Source organism: Bufo bufo, chromosome 1, assembly GCF_905171765.1.
Source record: "Bufo bufo chromosome 1, aBufBuf1.1, whole genome shotgun sequence".
In the NCBI taxonomy this organism is placed as follows: domain Eukaryota; kingdom Metazoa; phylum Chordata; class Amphibia; order Anura; family Bufonidae; genus Bufo; species Bufo bufo.
The window spans coordinates 256,730,999-256,751,263 of NC_053389.1; positions in this window are offsets into that span (position 1 = coordinate 256,730,999).

A 20,265-nucleotide genomic window follows, 5' to 3' on the forward strand; every position below is an offset into this window, starting at 1 on the left:
CCTAATGGTGGAACGAGGCATGCCCGCGTACCTAAGACTGATGACCACTGTAACCCCTACAATAGTGGAAGGGGTACGGCCACCGGTGCCCTGCTCAGTATATGGAGGGAACCGTGGTCGCCTCGGATCCGGTCAGAAAACAAACAGAAACACTACAATGTCTGCACACTTAGCTGAAGGTGCTGCGGCAGCAGAGAAGACGGATCCAAAGACAGGTGGCAATATCCAGAGTACTTGCTGCAGCAGAACAAAGGTCCAGTGAAAAGATAGCATACAAGTGAAGAGACTCAAGCAAGAGCTACAACTCAAATGAGAAATATAATCCACACTCTACAAAAGGAGGAGGGGTGATATAAAGGCAGAGAAATCAAACATAGGAGGAACAGCTGGAAGGAAGGAAACAGAAAGTAATGACCTCATCCCAGGGGCGGAGAAACAGAGCAGTGAGAACTCCTCCAAGCTCTGGTAGTGACATCATCACAGGGGTGGAGAAACAGAGCTGTGAGAACGTCTCAAAGCTCTGGTAGTGACAGGTGGGCTTAGCTTGATTTGAAGCAAGGCGTCCGCGCCCCCCTTGACTTCAAGCTGGCTCTGAAGATAGCGCGAATGGAGATAAAACTGCGTTTTTATAAAGAATATGCAGCAACCGATGGAGGAATGATACACATGATTATGAACACACTGGGGGCTACTGTGAGGTAATGATGTCGGTTTTATATGTGTTTTGGAGGTGACAGGTTCCCTTTAAGACACTGATGTTGGATGAGAGGGTCTTGCTTTTTCCAAAGATGTTGAGTGGGATTGAGGTAAGGACTCCGTATAGGCCAATCAAGTTCTTTCACACCACCCTCACCCAACCATGCCTTTATGGACCTTGCTTTGTACACTGGGCACAGTCATGTTAGAACCTAACAGGGCCTTCTCCAGTCCAAAATGTTATGGTATGCTGAAGCATTAAGATTTCCCTTCACTGGAACTAACAAACAATCTCATAGCATTATCCCTCCTGCACCAAACTTTACAGTTGAAGTTCTCCTGTTAATCGCCAAACCAAGACACCTCTATCAGACTGTCAGATAGAGAAGCATGATATGTTTCTCCTTAGAACACACTTCCACTGCTTCAGAGTCAAGTGGAGGCGTGCTTTACACCACTCCATCCAACTCTTGGCATTTTGCTTGGTGATATAAGGCTTACATGTAGTAGCTCGCCCATGTAAACCCATGCCATGAAGTTCCCAGCATACAGTTTGCATTCTGATGTTAATGTCAGAGAAGGTAACTTTATATAGTCTGCCATGTGGTGGCTAAGTAGCTGCGGTTCGTAAACGCTTCAACTTTGCAATCATGACACTCATATTTAATGGTGGAATATCTAGGAGGGAAGTAATTTCACAAACTTACTTGTTACAACAGTGATATCCTATTACAGGGCCATGCTGAAATTCAGTGCGCTCTTTAAAACGACCCATTCTTTAACCAATGTATGTAAAGGGAGACTGAATGGCTGGATCTGGATTATATAAACCTGTGATAAATGGATTAAATGAAACACCTGAATTCAGAGATTATGAAGGTTGTCCCAATACTTTTGTCCATATAATGTATATGTTGTACTCTATAATGCATAATTATATATGAACTTTATTACAATGTGCATATTGGGTTTTATCATTCTATTTGTATACTCATTTTTCTATTATTATTAGACATTTATTGGAGTAAGAGTAACAGTTCTCATTTGACTTTCTTTTTATTTGGGTGTTTTTTAAAGTAATTTTATTATGTAAGTCTGGATGCCTCAACAGGAACTAAGGATATCAAAACTTAAATGAAACATGCACATAATACAATATATAAAAACAATGGGGCACATTTATTAAGACTGGCGTTTAAGACGCCGGTCTTTATAAAGGCCCTGTGCTGGCATTGCATTTCATAGCTGTGTGTCATTGTTGGAGCTCAGTCCAGATTTTTAGCTTTCACAGCACCACTTATCTATGAGGAGCCTCTATACCATTTGATCCCCACCTGCAAGTCAGGGCTACTGTTGGAGCACAGTTTGGAATGCAGTCCCTTGTAGTATTGTTAGTGCAAGCCTGATCTCTAGTGTGTGTTCCACACTTCCTGTTACAACACTTCCGGCCCTACAAGCCCATGCTGATTGCTGTGTTCTTCTGGGTTCACTATGTCTAAGCTTCCTTTTGGTGGTATCCTGACATCATTATATTATAAGTGCAAAAAAAAAAAAAAGATAGCTGCACCATATATATGACAAATTAAGAAAATAGGGAGTGCAAAACCACAGGGAACTTAATTCAAGCACTCCACAGATTCAGTGACCAGAATGTCCTTTCATTTGCCCAAGTGGTTGCGACCTTTCAGCTCAAGAGTAGAGTGTTCTGTCAAAACCAGATACATATAAAGCATAGTGTGTGCAATCACCATGAAGTTCTATGCATGCGCAGTGGTGCATGGGAGTCGCTGGATAGTGACATTAAGGGACCTTTAACTTGGGTTAAAGCAAGAAAGCAAACTTCCTTCTGTCTAATGAGAGAGGGTTCAGCAAATTCATTCTTTGTTTATTAAATTTCAAAAATTACAATAAAGAACTAACAAAAGGTCGAATATGTCAATTCAGAGGACACAAAAACATGTCAAAGACGTATCCAGAAAATATAGTAAGGTAATGAATGTAGCTGGCCAGCTAAGACCTGTCTTAGGTTGCTAGTATAGCTTATATGTGTATACAGCTAGACCTGCCAATATCCTTAATACAGTTCCTATGTTTATGTGTTAAAGACAAAAGCAGAGTTATTTACTGTGACATCATGTTTTGGATGTCATATAACTGTTATATTTTGTGTTCACAGAAGCAGAAAAGATAATATGCCTTTAAGATTCATTTTGTAATGTAAGGTAAGCTCAGTGACACAGCAGAAACAACAGAAAGCATAGTGTTAATCTGTTGTTGCTGGGCAGAAGTCTAGACCAATCACATCAAGCTTCTCACACAGACTGTCTGGGAATTCCCCCAGCTCCTGCTGCTAGAATCATTATTCACCAGAGACAGGAGCTGAAAAAACATTCACTCCACTGAGAGCTGAGTTTTATGGGAACAAGAGGCCAAAATAGGTATTTAAAACAGTTATATAATGTTACTATTGTTAGTATTATCTTTAGAACTGTATACTGAACCAGTTATATGTGTGTTTACTTACAGTTCCACCAAAACCAATTGCAAATTCAAATTGCCAGCATACAATTGCAAATACAAATTGCAAGCTACAAATTGCAAGCATACAAATACAAATTGCAAGCATACAAACCAGATTCCATACAAATTGCATACAAACTGCTAACTGCTCATACCAGATCATAAGCAATTGCATACTGCAAAATGCAAACCAAGTTGAGCAAGCAGAACTATTAGTTAGACCTCAGATATACCTCTCAGAGTGATCATAAAGTGCTTAAATAACTCAAGAGAGAAATAGATCCACTATTTTATGTTGAATGACAAGATTGAACAGTTGAACCACCATCTTATGCATACCGCCATTTTGTGATATCTTTTCAACACGTGCTTTGTACATGGACTATCTGCTGCGGAGGCGGCATTGTTATACAGTATATGAAGAAAAGTTGAAGTTAATAAAGAAGTTATTTCAAGCATTTGGTGTGCTCTTTAAACCTACTGTTTCCATAGAACAGCGCTAGAGGAATAACAGAGTATTAGACAGTCTGGTTAGACTAAAAGTCAGAGATATCAAAATTCTTCTAATGCCACAGCGCAAAAGGCACTTCATAGTGCTGCGCCTGCCACAATGAATGAGATGACAGAAACATCCCAGAAGCACGTTAATACAGAAATACTTGTATTGTAAAGGAAGATTGGCAAAATATGGAGGGTACCACTCCCTGAAAGCATCTGAGATGGTGTTGCATGATACTACAGATTGTTTGAAGGAAACCCAGGGCTTCCACGGTTTTTTAAAATGTTCAAACAGTCCATCAATGCAGTCAACACTTTGAGTCTATAAATTTGATTCATTTTTTCAATACATTGTTTTAGAACAGGGTCCACATTGAGCTATTTTAATGGGATTAATAATTCGATGCTATAATAAGATGAGTTGCAAGAGAGCATTTATTAGGCTTGAAAGTAGGGGAGACTAACCATAAGTGAACGGTCTCCATAGAAAGTGATATTGAAGAGTTGCAGGTATGGTTTATATAACCTTCCACCTCTGCCCAAAAGCTTGAGATCCTTGAAAATTTCCACCATATATGTTCGAAAGAACCCAGTTCTCGTCCACATCTCCAATAGAGGTTACTACTACTGAGTCCGTGATTAAATAATAAGATTGGTGTTTTGCACTAGCGAGTTAAAGGAAATGTGTCACCAAAACTTTTTTCTGCCAGTTAAAATCAGATAGTAGCACATATCCTTTTTTTCTAATCTGTTTTTATTATCTGATTACAGATTTTTTTATTCTATTTTCTGAACATGATTATGGGGGGTGGCCATCTTGCCTGAGCTCTTCTTAACAGCATTTAGAAAGCATTAAGAAAATTGCTTTATGGCAGCCCCATGGGCCATAGACACAATGGTCAGGAGGGGACCTTATTGACTTATATGGGAAAGTTTTCCAAGCATGCTCTGTGACCTGTACAAGGAAAGAATAGATAAGCTTTGACAATCACCTACAGTATTGTGAATGGTGAATCCTGTCTTATCTATACACAGAGGTAATATCTCCTTATTATTACCGGCAGGATTAGAATAATATATAACTGCAGTAAAGTGATCTGTGCAGATCAAGAAGTGGCGCCAATTATTAGACATAGTGGCCAGTACGAAAACTGCAGGATTTTATATTTTTTGGTTAAATATATGGAATGAATGGAAAATTAAAAACAACATCATCAGAAACTCTTTAAAAATATGTTAAATATAAAAAAATGATTTAAACAACAGGTCATTTTCTGATGACACAGTCTTATAAGGATTTTCTTGAGTGTGTACACACCAGAAAAAGTCAAGGGAACGAGAAAGAACCTGTCTCATTTCTGCAACTAAAAAAATGCAGGGAGAAAGGATATGCTATTTGCAGACACAAGTGTGTTGTATATTTTAGAGACCCATTTAGAAAGGAGTTTGGGATCTAATGGAGTTTTTTCAAACCACATAAGGGGTCAAAAAGTAGAATGGGGTTCCAGGTAGTGTTGGCCTACAAAGGAGAAAGGGTTATTATATAGAAGGTTAATCCTGGCAAGTAAAGCATCTTTATTGGGAACCTGGTTCTCTTGTAACAGGGAGGAAATTGGAACCTCCAAACGGCTCCAGAGGTCCCAAAAATTTGAAAAAATTAGGAGAGTTAGTCAAAAGAGATTAATGAATTTCTCAAAAATTTGATTCGGTAGGCTCGCAAAATTTTCCCAAAAAATTTGATTCGATCCGAATTTATTCGTTAAAAAACTGCTATTTCCTGGCAGCAGAGAGCCTGTATAGTGGGGTAGAACACTGTGCCTTGCAGAAACATGCTTAGAGAGTCTGCTATGGTAGTGAAACAATACTGTAAGTCAGTATGACACGCAGATGACAGGCGTCACTCCACACTTCACTTATTCGGGCAGTTATGGGGCCAAAACTAACCAAATAACTCAAGTATGAACCTGTTCTATTAAACACTGATACAAGTAGAGCCCCCCTGACAGAGTGGAGAGGGTGTCAGCAGTAAATTTGTGTTAACGTCGCAGATTATTTTGCCCTTCCTCTGATCCGTCAGATCAATAACCTCCAAAAAACTGATCCTGTCTGTTGAGCTCCGTCTTCACATGGTCAGTAATCCATCAGTATTGCTAAGGCCAAAAAAAAATGAATGGAACATTTGCATATCTTCTGTGTTTTGTACCCACTCCTGCTTTTGGCTACCAAATCATAAGCCAATTCTGATGCAAAATAGGGACCATGTCATACAGTCCTTATAGTTGCTACATAGACAGGATCCGCTGTGTGTCTAATTTTTCCTTCTTTCTGACAGATCAGAAAAAGGGTCAAATAAATGGTGATGTCATCCAGGCCAAAAAGTCATGGAGTGGGGAGGGTGGGAACATCATGAGAAGTCCACAGTGTGGCCCAATGACAGAGTGTTAAGGTAGCAGCAGCATGAGGAGACCACAGAGTGGTGAGGTGGCAGCACCATGAGGAGACCACAGAGTGGTGAGGTGGCAGCAGCATGAGGAGACCACAGAGTGCCCCAGTGACATAGTGGTGAGGTGGCAGCAGCATGAGGAGACCACAAAGTGGCCCAGTAACAGAGTGGGGAGGTGGGGGGCAATACCAGTACCAGCTGAGGATGGTGGGTGGCAGTAGGAGCACCTGGCAGCAGGTGTGTGGCATCATGCGGGTGGCAGCATCAGAATAGTAGCTGAAGCAGGTAGCCAAAAGAAACAGGTCTCTTTTGACAAAGTTTAGGTGTGGCACCATGGATGATCTAGTCTGATGCATCAGGCACTAGTGTGTGGAAGTCCTGGCTAATCCACAAAGGATTAGCCAGGAAACTGACAAAGGTCAGTTTCTCCACATTTTGGGTGGACAGACGAATTCTCCTTGAGGTAACTATGACCCCCGCCGCACTAATCACCCGCTATGATGCTACACTGCTGGCCAGGCAGGAAAGCTTGCCCAGGGCAAACTCGGCCAGTTGCGGCCACAAATCGATTTTGGCTGCCCAGTAGTCCAGGGGATCTTCCATGTGGGGTGGCAGGGTGCAGTCCAAGTATGCCACAACCTGCTGGTTCAGGTTCTGCTCTATGTCTACCTGCTGCTGGTGAGTAGTTTCTTCAGTAGGCAAGTGAAGAAAATTGCTCATCAGTGACTCTAGACTTAAGTTGCTGCTGATGGAGCTGGTACTGCTCCTGCCACCCACTCCGGCAGCCATGGCAGTGGAACGTGAGTGCAGAGGGCTCCCTCAGTCAAACCTGTGTGAGGATGGGTGATGGCACACATAGGCAGTGACCAACTGACTGCATTGGATGTCTCAATAGTAGTTCAGTTTGTCCTCCCTCTGGAAAAAAGGCCCTCATTTTGGACCGGTAGCGAGGGTCTAACATGGTGTAGAGCCAGTAGTCATCCCTCTACCGAATGGTGACGATTCGGCTGTCACTACGCAAGCAACTGAGCATACATCGGGCCATTTGCGCAAGTGTCTCGGAGGGACTCCCTGCCTCCATCTCCACTGGATACTGCCACAGTGTGTCTTTTGGTCGAATGTCCTCTTCCTTATTCTCCTCCTCTAGTTCAGCCCCCACGGGGCTCATGGGGCCGTAAGATGTAGTCGCCACGTCTCCTGTCCCCTGGCCAGCCAGATTTATCAGCATCTGTTCCAGGACATGAATCGGTGGAATGACGTTGTTCATCCCGTAGTACTGGCGACTGAAAAATAAAGTGGCAGGTGTCATGCATGAGCAGCCACTGGCTAACATCGAAGTTACACAGAGGAGTACCTCTGTCCTCCTATATTATCAAGAAATCAATTATGGCCTTTCTCTGTTTATATAATCGGTCCAACATATGGAGGGTGGAATTCCAACGGGTGGAAATGTCACAAATCAGCCTATGTTGGGGGACGCCGTTCTGCCGCTGCAGCTCAAGGAGGGTGTGCTTTGCGGTGTACGAGTGGCTAAAGTGCATGCAAAGTTTCCTGGCCATTTTCATGATGTCTTGCAGATGGGGTGAATAAACCGCTTTACGACCAGATTGAACACGTGCGGCATGCAGGGAGCATGGCTCAACACTCCCTGACACAGTGCCGACACCATATTCTTCCCGTTGTCGGTCACCATGGTTCTGATTTTGAGTTGTCATGGAGAAAGGCAGGATTCAAGGCTGAGGACACGGTAGAGGGTGAGGAGGCAGAGGTGGACATTGTCACAGGACCAACGGCATGAGAACATGGAGGCAGAATCGGCGTCACCTGGCCAAGTGGCTGGGCAGGAACCACATTTACCCAGTGGGCCGTAAAGGACATATATTGTCCTTGACCATAGTTACAGCTCCACACGTCGGCGCTGCCGTGCACTTTGGCAGACACTGACAAGCTCAAGGATTGGCCCACCTTCTGTTCTACATACGTGTGCAGGGCTGGTACTGCCTTTTTCGCAAAGAAATGACGCTTTGGACTCTCCACCTCGGCTCGGCACAAGCCATTAGTTCTCTGAAAGGTGCAGAATCCACCACTTGGAAAGGAAGGAACTGCAGCCCCCGCAACTTGGCCAAGAGCAAGTTCAGCTTCTGCGCTGTTGTCTCTTGGCAATCGCTTCGGTGATTGATTTCTGATGAAATGACTAATGAGGAGGAGCAGGAGCATAAGGACCAGTAGATGATGGGAAGGACAGACAGCTCCCTTCGGCTGAGGTGGTGAAGCCTTGACTGCATGAAATCGGGTGAATGCCACTGGCTGATGCAGCAGTTGCTGCGGCAGGCTGGACCACTACATTGCAGCCACGGTTCTCCTAGGCCACTTTATGGTGACGCTGCATGTGTTGATGCAGGGCCGTAGTGCCAACATTGGCACCCTGGCCACGCTTCACCTTCTGTCCACAAATTCGGCAAATGGCCATGTTCACCTGCTCCGGCAGTTTAACAAAAAACTGCCACACCACCGAGTAAGCCATTTTCCCCCAACACTCCTGACTGCCTGATACCGCTGCCTCCGTGAACCCCTGCACCTCTACTTTCCGAGCAGGTAGGCTCCTGTGAAGTGGGTGGCCTGACTGCTCGCAACACCAGCTCGCACGTGACTCTCATGATCACTACTTGCCCGCCTACCGGAGGAAGTGGCAGATGTCTCCTCCAGATCTTGGTTGGGCAGTAGCTGTCCTCTAGTAGCTCGTCCTCGCTGAAAAGTGGAGCCGAGTCTACGGCATATAATACTTCTCGCGCTGAGGGGAGAAAAAATGACAGAGGCAGGTTGAGGACAGTTGGGGGCACAGGGCCTGCTTCTGGACCATGCCAACTAAGCGTTGTGTCAGAGGAACCCACCGACTCTTGGCTGGGGGTGTCTGATGTCACTTGCGACGAAGTCGAAGACCGAGTCAACCATTCAAGCACCGCTGGGTTGCTGCTCAAGACACGACCGCTAGATGACACTGGGAGCTCAGGCCTCTTGCTGCGACTCCTGCTGCCACCCCTCTTCTTCTGCTGGTACTTCTGCCTGCGACAGAAACATTTTGGCCCTGCCCGTTCCCTTTGAAGGGCATGTCACTTGTCTGTCTGACATACTGTATAATAAAAGAATAAATTAAAAGTAAAATAATACACCCCAAAAATGGTTGTAGTACAATGTAACTTTACCGCAGAACGGCAATCAAGACATATGCTTTTTCGTATTAGCAGAACGGCTAATAAGACATACGTATATTTCCTATTAATACACCCCTTCAATTCGCTCATCTCTATTAGTCAACATTGGATGATACTTTGCAGGAGTTAAGGGGGAGGGGAGTGGAGCAAAGAGAGAGGAGTTAGTGTCTTAAAAATATTATTAAGAAGCTGCACATAGGCTCCTGTCCACAATGCATAATGCAAAGAGAGTGATTTTTCTAACTCTGTGGCAGGGGAGTTATTGGTAGTCTTATTGATTTCTAACCATCTATTCAATTGGATAGCAGTATTGTATCTCTGAAGATCAGACAGGCTTATGCTACCTGAGCCTCAGGGACATGTTAGCATTCAATATGCTACCCTAGGGCGTGTGTTTTTCCAAAGTAAGTGATTAAACGTGGACTTGACACTTGCGAGGAAGGAACTTGGAAGGTGAATGGGGGCGACCTGCATTAAATAAGGGGATTTTTGAAAGATAAAGGACTTATTATAGCCTTTCTCCTGATCCACAAAACATAAAGCACCTTCATTCTAGAAAGAAGGGGAGACATTAGTAAGAAAGTGATGATGGTTAAGGGAATGTAACGAAGAAGGATCTGTAGCAATTTTAATCCCCAGGTAGGTAATATGTGTGAGACATGCAAAGGGAGCCAAAGACTGAAGAGCAGCTGCCTTTCTAGGATGTAGCCAAATGTTTAAGACCTCAGACTTTTTTTTTTAAGTTAAATGATCTGGCAGAATGATTAAATAAAGACAAAATATGTAGGAAGGCTTTAGTGGGATTGGCAATAAAAAGTTAAAAAATAAACTACCCACATTAAACGTAAGTCTTTGTGGGTGTGCACAGCCATTCAATATTACGATGTTGGAGGATAGATTGATTCAAGACTCTCATACAGAGAACAAATAAGCTGTGCGAAAGCGGGCAGCCCTGTCAGGTCTCATTAGATGTAAAAAAAAAGGGGTGCGACAGGGAGCCATTGACCTTTACACTGGAAATTCAATTTTGGTACAGATTATTAGACATTGCAGTTCTGCTGCTTATATCGTACTTGTGTAATGTTCTGGAACTCACTCGTATTCAGGGATACAGACCAGTGGACTACACTTTGTAACTGTACATCCCCCATTTCTCATGGATTTCAGTTGTGGTCACCGCCACTCTGCTGACCCCAATACTTAATTCTGAGGTAATTCTCTTTGGGCTTTTCTTTAGATAATGTTGCCTATAAGGATGTAAGTGGCATTAATTCACAAGAGCTATGAGGCTGATCTGTTTGGTGATCAGGCTGGGTTGTTGGTGAACAGTACAGGATCATGGAAAGTAACATTGTTAAGGGCCATTAAGTTCAGCAACACTGGGCAGTGAAATACTAAAAGATAAGTTCAATGCAGAAATTTAGTAAGAAAAGGTCCTATGGGGCACTAGAACATACTGTATATACACATAAATGAAGTGTCAAGGCAAATTGGGTCAAAATACAAAGGATATATGGTCTGGTTCAGGAACCCAGAAGGTCATATGTAATATTATTGACCTGGCCTATAGTATGCAGTGAACACGTTCCCTGGCATGCCGAAGCCTCTATATGTACAGTCTGGAGCAGTGAGCACAGCCACACCTGTAGTAAAGCTGGATTGTGGGCAGGTCATTTTTTTTAGGACTGGGATGTAAGCATCTACCTAGTAATCCTACTGTCTTCCGGCCTTACATGACGTGTATACTGTCATCTTTAAAACCCATCCACAACCCAAATGAATGCTGTGAATTGAGAATGCCAAGATGATTGCCTCTCATAATAAAAGTGTCATTGACCCACCACTCATCCCAGCTACAAAGTTCAGGCCAAACAATGATGAAAAGTTAACAGGGGCATCGTTGGAAGACTTTTCCCCTCTTTCTTTTTTACATTCTCAAATATCATTAGCGCAAAAGCCTCAAAAAGCATAAACAAAATGGAGGGCGTTAGTCAAAACAGTCACGAGCAAGTCGTCAAGGAAACAAAAGGCTGTGTTTATTTAGTTCTTGCACCGATAAGGAGGAGTCTTTGTCCTCATAATTTCACACACATCAGAAAAAAGAAGCCATGCTGAGCGCAGACTGACACAGTTTGCCTGAAATGCCACAGGCCTTGCTGGCAGCCCTGTTAACCCTTCTGATGCCAGGCATGGCCTCCCATTGCCACTTGCCTTGGAACATGTCATTAGCTTTTTAACTTTATTTAGGTGAACACCAGAAGTTGTGTTACATCTGTAACCCAAAATGCTTTCTGTCTTGTAAACCCTATATTCATACACATTTTATTCTGTGCACTATATATATTTTACGCTATCCTGCTTAAAAATACACCTGTCACTTGAAACCCAATTTTATGGACTGAATCAGTCCGATTTCTCCATGATTATATAGCAGGACTGGCCTTAGGGGGTGTAAACAAATCAGATTCAACCTGGATTTTATAAAAGAGAGAGAGAAAAATGCAAAAATAGAGGGGGAAAAAGTGAGAGACTAAAGAGAAAAAAATATGAGCCCTAGGAGACTTCGTTGTGTTCATACGCCAATTTTCAGGCCAATTGGAGAACTGCTGGTTCAAGTAGAATTTATTTGAAATTTGTTGAGCGCTTCGGCAGCATCAAACCTGAATCAAATTTTGAGCAATTCTCTCATCTGTAGTGATTATCTGTCACAACTGTTAAAGGTGCCTGTATAGCATGTGTTGTGTGGGGCGGTATCAGTAGAAGGTAATGCACAGGCTACATCCAGCCGAAGACAGGCCTTGTTTATGAGTAATGGTCATGATCATAATGGGTCTACCTACTTTGTTGGCTGTATTCTCATTGCATCTGGTGCAAAAAGCATGCTACCACTATTCATTGGTAACATATGTACATTACACATCATCTACCTCCACAAGAGTAAGCAGGCAAAATATTAGAGATATCCTAAATAGGTGACATTGGTGATTTCAGCCCAGAAATATATTAACCTAGTACTTGGGTCATGGTCTGCCATGTGACTGCTTCAGTAGGTGTAACCACCCTAAAATGCTCTGTATATCGGCAATATGCTTTCATTCTAGATAAGAAGGAAGAAGTAGTAGCACATAACAGGACTATTTTATTGTGGTTACAGGTATTTCACCAGTGAAATGTGTACAGATTGATTTGGCTAATTGCATGCACCACGGAGCACTGTACCGCATGTCAAATGTGGTTTATGATGGCCCATAAAAGGCCATTGTAAGTAACAAATATTGGAAACGGACACCATTGGACCATGATATATATGTATATATATATATATATATACAGCATACGTTGATCACCCATGCCAACCCAACTAAGTCTCTGTTCACAACTGTATTGTGGTTCCATCTATAACCTAACATGACAGACACCAATAGTGCCGATAGATCCTATTGACTTATAATGGGGTCCATTGTTTTACAAGAAGTCAAAATCTGCGACCAAATGTGAACTTTGCCTTATATAGTGTGTCTCCTCATGGACTTGATAAAACATCTGAAGATGTCCGATGGTGACTGCAGCTGAGACTTTAGCATCAGACAAGCCCTGTCTCTGACACCTTTCTTTCATAGACAGTAATAACTTTTTAGAAAGTTGTGCTACAGCTCTCTTCTGCGGGATAGGATCAGGCGGCTAGCCTTCACTCTCCACATGTACCAATATGCCTTGGCTGTCCATGATCCTGTTGCCAGTTCACAGGTTGTCCTCCTTTCTACCACTTTTGGTAGGTTCTAACCACTACATACTAGGAACACCCCACAAAATCTTCCTTTTTGGAAATGCTTTGACCCAGTTGTCCGGAATTCGACCTTTGTCAAGGCACTCAGATCCTTCTACTTGCCCATTTTTTTTCTACTTTCAGAAACTCGAACTGATCAATTTGAAGTCACTGTTCATTTGTGGCCTAATATATCCCAACCCTTGACAGGGATCATTGTCATGTAATAATAAACAGTATTCTCTTCACCAGTCAGTAGTTTTAATGATACGGCTGATCAGTGTATAATTTATTTTTAAGAATAAGCATTTGCTTTTCTATTATGGCTTCTTAAAATTTTTTAATTAAAATACATCAGTTCACAAAGATATGCTAAAAAGGCTATGTACATATAAAAACATAGCAAGCAACACTTAGCCTAGGTTTAGTAAATTCTGAGGTTTAGAACCCAAACCCTTTCACCACAAGGCCTGCCACAAAGCATGGCAGCTAACACCACATCTCATGTGCTAATTACACAGGAAGTAAAACATTTGGACTGAAGCGTTCATTTATTTTGTTGATATACTGCATATGACTCCTTCGAGGCATTTCATAGTATAGGGGTAACACGTCATACCGAGACCTGCAACAATATCGTAAAACCGAGCAGTGCTGAGTACAGGATCTCCTTGTTATAATGATTTTTTTTCCTAAGGTCATCAGACGTCTTTTTTGGAAAGGCTTCAAACACTTGGTGTGTCCAAGCGACGTGCAACTCTGGAGATCCTGTGGGGTAGCATCTGACTGTATCATTGTTTTGTACAGTAAAGGGCTTGCTCTGCAAATGTAGATTTAATCACCTATTTGGATTAACACTTTGATGATGAGCAAAATGGAAAAATATAGCAGGGGTATTAACCTCTTAAAGGGGTAAAAGTTTATTTTTGTTTTATCAACGTGATGGGTGGCCTGGTAAAATAATAACAAAACTTACTTTCTTTTCCAGCACCCACTCTGGTCCAGCTCTGCCGTTTTGTCTTTTTCCTGGCCTGCAGACAATGAAGCACTGTTTGGCGGCAGCAGAGACACTCTGTATACTGCTGCAGCCAGTCACTGGTTCAGTGGGGTATGGCACACAAGATTGGCAAGTGATTGCGGAACATTACCGCTGCAGCCAAGTAATATGTCACTGGCTGCAGACTGGAAGGATGCAAATGAACAATAATAAGTGAAGGTCATACAGCGCACCACTAAACCACTTTGCAAGGTCCAATTCCCGGGAAAGTGTGACGGTGCACAGAGAAGATGCTCTGGAAACTTTTCAATACTGATAAGAGAAATCCAGCACTGCATCTCGATTAAAAAAAACTCCTAACTGGTAATTTCTTAAAAAGATCCATAATGTGCAAATGTACCTGCTACGTGTTTCAGACTAACGCATGCTGCCCATCATCATGCATGAAGGACAACATGCATTCGTCTGAAATGCATAGCAAAAAAAATGTGCTTTCTGTAAATATTGGGACAGAATTACTAATCCTATAGATGGCGTAAACCTATACAGACTGTCAGCACCTACACAAGACTTACTACAGTGCCTTAGCTGGATGATAAACCTGATGCAGGGACAGACATGCGGGCGCTGACCAGTGGATCCAGGGCGCATGCGCGAGATTACGGCACACCATAGGTGATGAGAGGAGTGAATAATTAGCAGTGAGTGAGCAGTGATGGGCTCCTAGAGAATGGGCATGGCTGGGCACCAACGGCCAGAGGGACAGCCCCTTGGGCACATTGCTAAGGTAATTAGCATATTAATAAAAGAGATTTTTTAACAAAATGACAAGCCAGATGGCAGTAATGCTGGTATATTTTAAAACAAATCTAGAAGACTGATGTGGTGATGTCAAAAGCTCTGTTACTAAAATCCAGCTGACAGAACCCCTTTAATGGAAGTGACCCTTTAAGGACCAAAGAAATACTTTCGTTTTTGCCTCCTTATATCCTCTCAATTTGAAGCCTTGTCTTTGTAGGAGCAGTGCCTATATATTAGTGCACACAATCATATGTTTAATCTGTGTACTATCTGCATTTTTTGCGGATAACACAATGACGCATTCATTACTATGTGGCTGTGCACACATCCATATTTTTGGAGGATCCTTCTGGCTGTTCCATAAATTAGAGAACATGGCCTTTTCTTGTCTGTAGTGCGGACAAGAAAAGCTATTTCTGTTGATAAGAGGGGGAATGCACACAAAACGGTCCACATTTTGTGGATCTGTTTTTTGTGGACTGAAAAATGGGAAAGACTGTATGCGTGAAACCTTTCCAGGATTTTTAATAGGCACTGAGCAGGGGGCAATATAAAATAAATAAAAAACCCTTACTTAGCTTTTAAATATCCTGCCATTCTAGCCCCACCACTCCGATCCCTGCTGGTCCTGCAGTGATGACATCACGTTCAATGTTCAAGTGACTGCTGCAGACAATCACTGGCTTCAGAGGTCTTGTGCCATTTATGCCCACATAACCGCTTAGGCTTGTGATTAACTGCAGTGGTCAAGTGAACAATGAACTGAGTGTCACTGCTTCAGGTCAAGCGGGGCCCAGAGAGGCCACGCTGGAGTTCTGGGACATATAATAGCTGAGTAAATTTTTTTTATTTATTTTTTAATTTTTTTTATTTTAGGCTACTTGCACACTAAGGTTTCTATTTTCCGGTATTGAGATCCGTCATAGGGTTTCAATACTGGGGAAAAACGCTTCAGTTTTGTCCCTATTCATTATCAATGGGGACAAAGCATAACTGAACAGAACGGAATGCTCCAAAATGCATTCCGTTCCGTTCTCATACCGGAGAGCACGCAGCACACTGAAGTTTGCTTTCCGTCCTGGGATGCGGAGCGGGGACGGATCCGTTTTCTCTGACACAATCTGACGCAATAGAAAACGGATCCGTCCCTCATTGACTTTCAATGGCGTTCATGACGGATCCGTCCAGGGTATGTTAAAGATATTACAACCGGATCCGTTAATAACGGATGCAGATGATTGTATTATCAGTAACGGAAGCGTTTTTACTGAACCTTGCCAGATCAAGCAAAAACGCTAGTGTGAAAGTAGACTTATACAGCCCCCTACTTAGTGCCCATTTTTAAATGAAGTCTTGGAAAATCCCTGTACATTTTTTTCAGAATTTTTCATACTGTCAAAATGCATGAAAAAAGTGTTGTTATATTGTTTACCATTCACCATGCATGATTAATTGAACAGACCAATGGGCACATAAAGATATAAAATGCATTCATGTTTTTTCATTTGTACATAAATGGCATTTTCAAGCCCCCCCCCCCCCCACAAAAATTTTTTAGGCAAATGGGACATGTGCCACTTGGGGACACAACACTGCTGAGGCCAGATCTTTGGATGCGTGGCTCACATAACCCCATCTGTGCGAAAATTAACAGACGGGAACAGGAAGTCTGGTGAAGAGAGGCATGGAGCTATAACAGAGTGGCAGGGAGCAGGTGATAATAGATATCTCACACTTATTCCATACTGGGGTGCAAGTTTAAAAAAAAAACATTGACAACCCCAGTGTTTTTTAACATTTTTTTTCTATGTTATAATTCTATATGACATTGTATTACAGTTTCTGCATATAAAATATACAAGCATCCGTTAGGGTTATCTTGGGTATGCCCGCCCTAACATATGTTATACAAACCGGATTCCAAAAAAGTTGGGACACTAAACAAATTGTGAATAAAAACTGAATGCAATGATGTGGAGATGGCAAATGTCAATATTTTATTTGTAATAGAACGTAGATGACAGATCAAACGTTTAATCCGAGTAAATGTATCATTTTAAAGGAAAAATACGTTGATTCCAATTTTCACGGTGTCAACAAATCCCAAAAAGGTTGGGACAAGTAGCAATAAGAGGCTGGAAAAAGTAAATTTGAGCATAACGAAGAGCTGGAAGACCAATTAACACTAATTAGGTCAATTGGCAACATGATTGGGTATAAAAAGAGCTTCGCAGAGTGGCAGTGTCTCTCAGAAGCCAAGATGGGTAGAGGATCACCAATTCCCACAATGTTGCGCAGAAAGATAGTGGAGCAATATCAGAAAGGTGTTACCCAGCGAAAAATTGCAAAGACTTTGCATCTGTCATCATCAACTGTGCATAACATCATCCGAAGATTCAGAGAATCTGGAACAATCTCTGTGCGTAAGGGTCAAGGCCGTAAAACCATACTGGATGCCCGTGATCTCCGGGCCCTAAAACGACACTGCACCACAAACAGGAATGCTACTGTAAAGGAAATCACAGAATGGGCTCAGGAATACTTCCAGAAACCATTGTCAGTGAACACAATCCACCGTGCCATCCGCCGTTGCCAGCTGAAACTCTACAGTGCAAAGAAGAAGCCATTTCTAAGCAAGATCCACAAGCTCAGGCGTTTTCACTGGACCAGGGATCATTTAAAATGGAGTGTGGCAAAATGGAAGACTGTTCTGTGGTCAGACGAGTCTTTTCTTTTTGGAAATCTGGGACGCCATGTCATCCGGACCAAAGAGGACAAGGACAACTCAAGTTGTTATCAACGCTCAGTTCAGAAGCCTGCATCTCTGATGGTATGGGGTTGCATGAGTGCGTGTGGCATGGGCAGCTTGCATGTCTGGAAAGGCACCATCAATGCAGAAAAATATGTTCAGGTTCTAGAACAACATATGCTTCCATCCAGACGTCATCTCTTTCAGGGAAGACCCTGCATTTTTCAACAAGATAATGCCAGACCACATTCTGCATCAATCACAACATCATGGCTGCGTAGGAGAAGGATCCGGGTACTAAAATGGCCAGTCTGCAGTCCAGATCTTTCACCTATAGAGAACATTTGGCGCATCATAAAGAGGAAGGTGCAACAAAGAAGGCCCAAGACGATTGAACAGTTAGAGGCCTGTATTAGACAAGAATGGGAGAGCATTCCTATTTCTAAACTTGAGAAACTGGTCTCCTCGGTCCCCAGACGTCTGTTGAGTGTTGTAAGAAGAAGGGGAGACGCCACACAGTGGTGAAAATGGCCTTGTCCCAACTTTTTGGGGATTTGTTGACATCATGAAATTCTGATTCAACATATTTTCCCCTTAAAATGGTACATTTTCTCAGTTTAAACTTTTGTTCCGTGATTTATGTTCTATTCTGAATAAAATATTAGAAGTTGGCACCTCCACATCATTGCATTCAGTTTTTATTCACGATTTGTATAGTGTCCCAACTTTTTTGGAATCCGGTTTGTATTTTATACATTATACATTACATTATTACATTATAGTTCTGGTTAGTTTTGGAGGCTTTTCTTTTGCACCATGTTGTTCATAAAACCACTTAGGCAAGTGACAGAGGAAGTCCTATTCCTTTTTTCAACACCATGATCAGCATTGAAATGGTTAATCATGTTGAACACAGGTTGGTAACCAAGTTTATTGGTTTGAGTATTACTGGGTAAGTGCCAAGGCTGATGTCATCAGCAAAAACAGGGAAGCGCTGGAACGGCTGTGAAATGAGTAGCACGAAGACGGTTATTTAAGTCCTTGTGGAAAGTGGCACAGTCTATTATGACACATCTGATTCAATGTATGTTCTGCTGCCAAGTACTAAAACACAAAATACAGCAATGAGCGATGGATTGTAAATATGTTTAGTGGGATTGTCTCAAATAGGACTTGATCGCCCCAGGTTTAGCTTCTTTTAAGCCATTTCCGGTTATTCATCCAGCTAAACAATATAAAAACCAATCATGTAATAATCAATGATGTACAGTTTTAAAATGACATTTTTTATTTGTCCACAGCACCCCAAACACTGCATATTTTTATCTCATATACCTATTTTCATGGCAGCACTTTCCTTCCCCTTTTTTCAGGCTGACTGCATCCTGGCGGGATGTTTACATACAGAACATCCTGTTTTCATTAGGTTCCTTTGCTAACCAATCCCAGCATGCTTTGCTCTAAATCTCTCAAGAATTGCTGAGCCTGCCACACTGTTCCCTTTGCAGTAGTTTTGCCCCTCTGCTCCTCCACTTTCCATGTTAGGCCTGTTTCACACTTGCGTTGTTAATTCCGGTTTTGAGATCCGACAGCGCCAAAAGCAAGGGGAGCCCTGTTCACGACTACGACCGTTGCAACCCCTATAGCTACGCCAGTTGCATTGAGCCTCCACAGGAGGCCCAGGTATGCCGGGTGCTAACGCTGGCCCTGCATGGCGTCTTCCATGGGTGTTGACTATCATAGACTTCGGTGGACTCTCAATTTGATCTCCTTCTGTAGAATTGGGCCAAGGGATTCCCTTTCTCCCAATATTTGAGAGATTACAAAAATTGACACGCCCTTCATCATTAATGGAATATCCCATGGATATGCTACCAAGGTCTAAAGTGAGGATGACTGCATTAATATCATCAAATGCATTACTAGAAAACTGGATGTGTGGTGAGGGATAGGTTTAGAGGCAGATGGTGAGTACTGTATGTAGTGCTTTGTTTGCATCTGTATTGTGGTTTCTGTTTATAATAGGAACCATGATGCAAGTGGCAGACCTGTGATACAATGTATATCATTGACACCCAATAGACCTCATTGATTTATAATGGGCTCGGTCAAGGCGTCTTTCTTTTTAACATCTTAACCTGTTGGGGACACATGACGTACTGGTACGGCATGATGTCCCGGTACTTAAGGACACATGACATACTGGTACGTCATGTGTAGTTCCGATCACCGCCGCGCGGCGGGCAGTGATCGGAACTGGGTGCCTGCTCAAATCATTGAGCAGGCACCTTGGGACAATGCGCGGGTGGTCCTGTGACCCCCCGTGTCGGTGATCGCAGCAAACCGCAGGTCAATTCAGACCTGCGGTTTGCTGCGTTTCCGGGTTATTCGGGTCTCTGGGGACCAGATAACCCGGAACAGGATGGTGATCGGTTGTGTGATAATACACCACCAATCACCATCCTGAGATCCTGAGAGGTGATGGTGACATCACCTCTCAGGATCGGCTCTGATTGGCTGCAGGGGCGGGCGGGCACTTTAAATTATTGCATCGATCTTCTAACCCAGCATCCCCTTCTGACC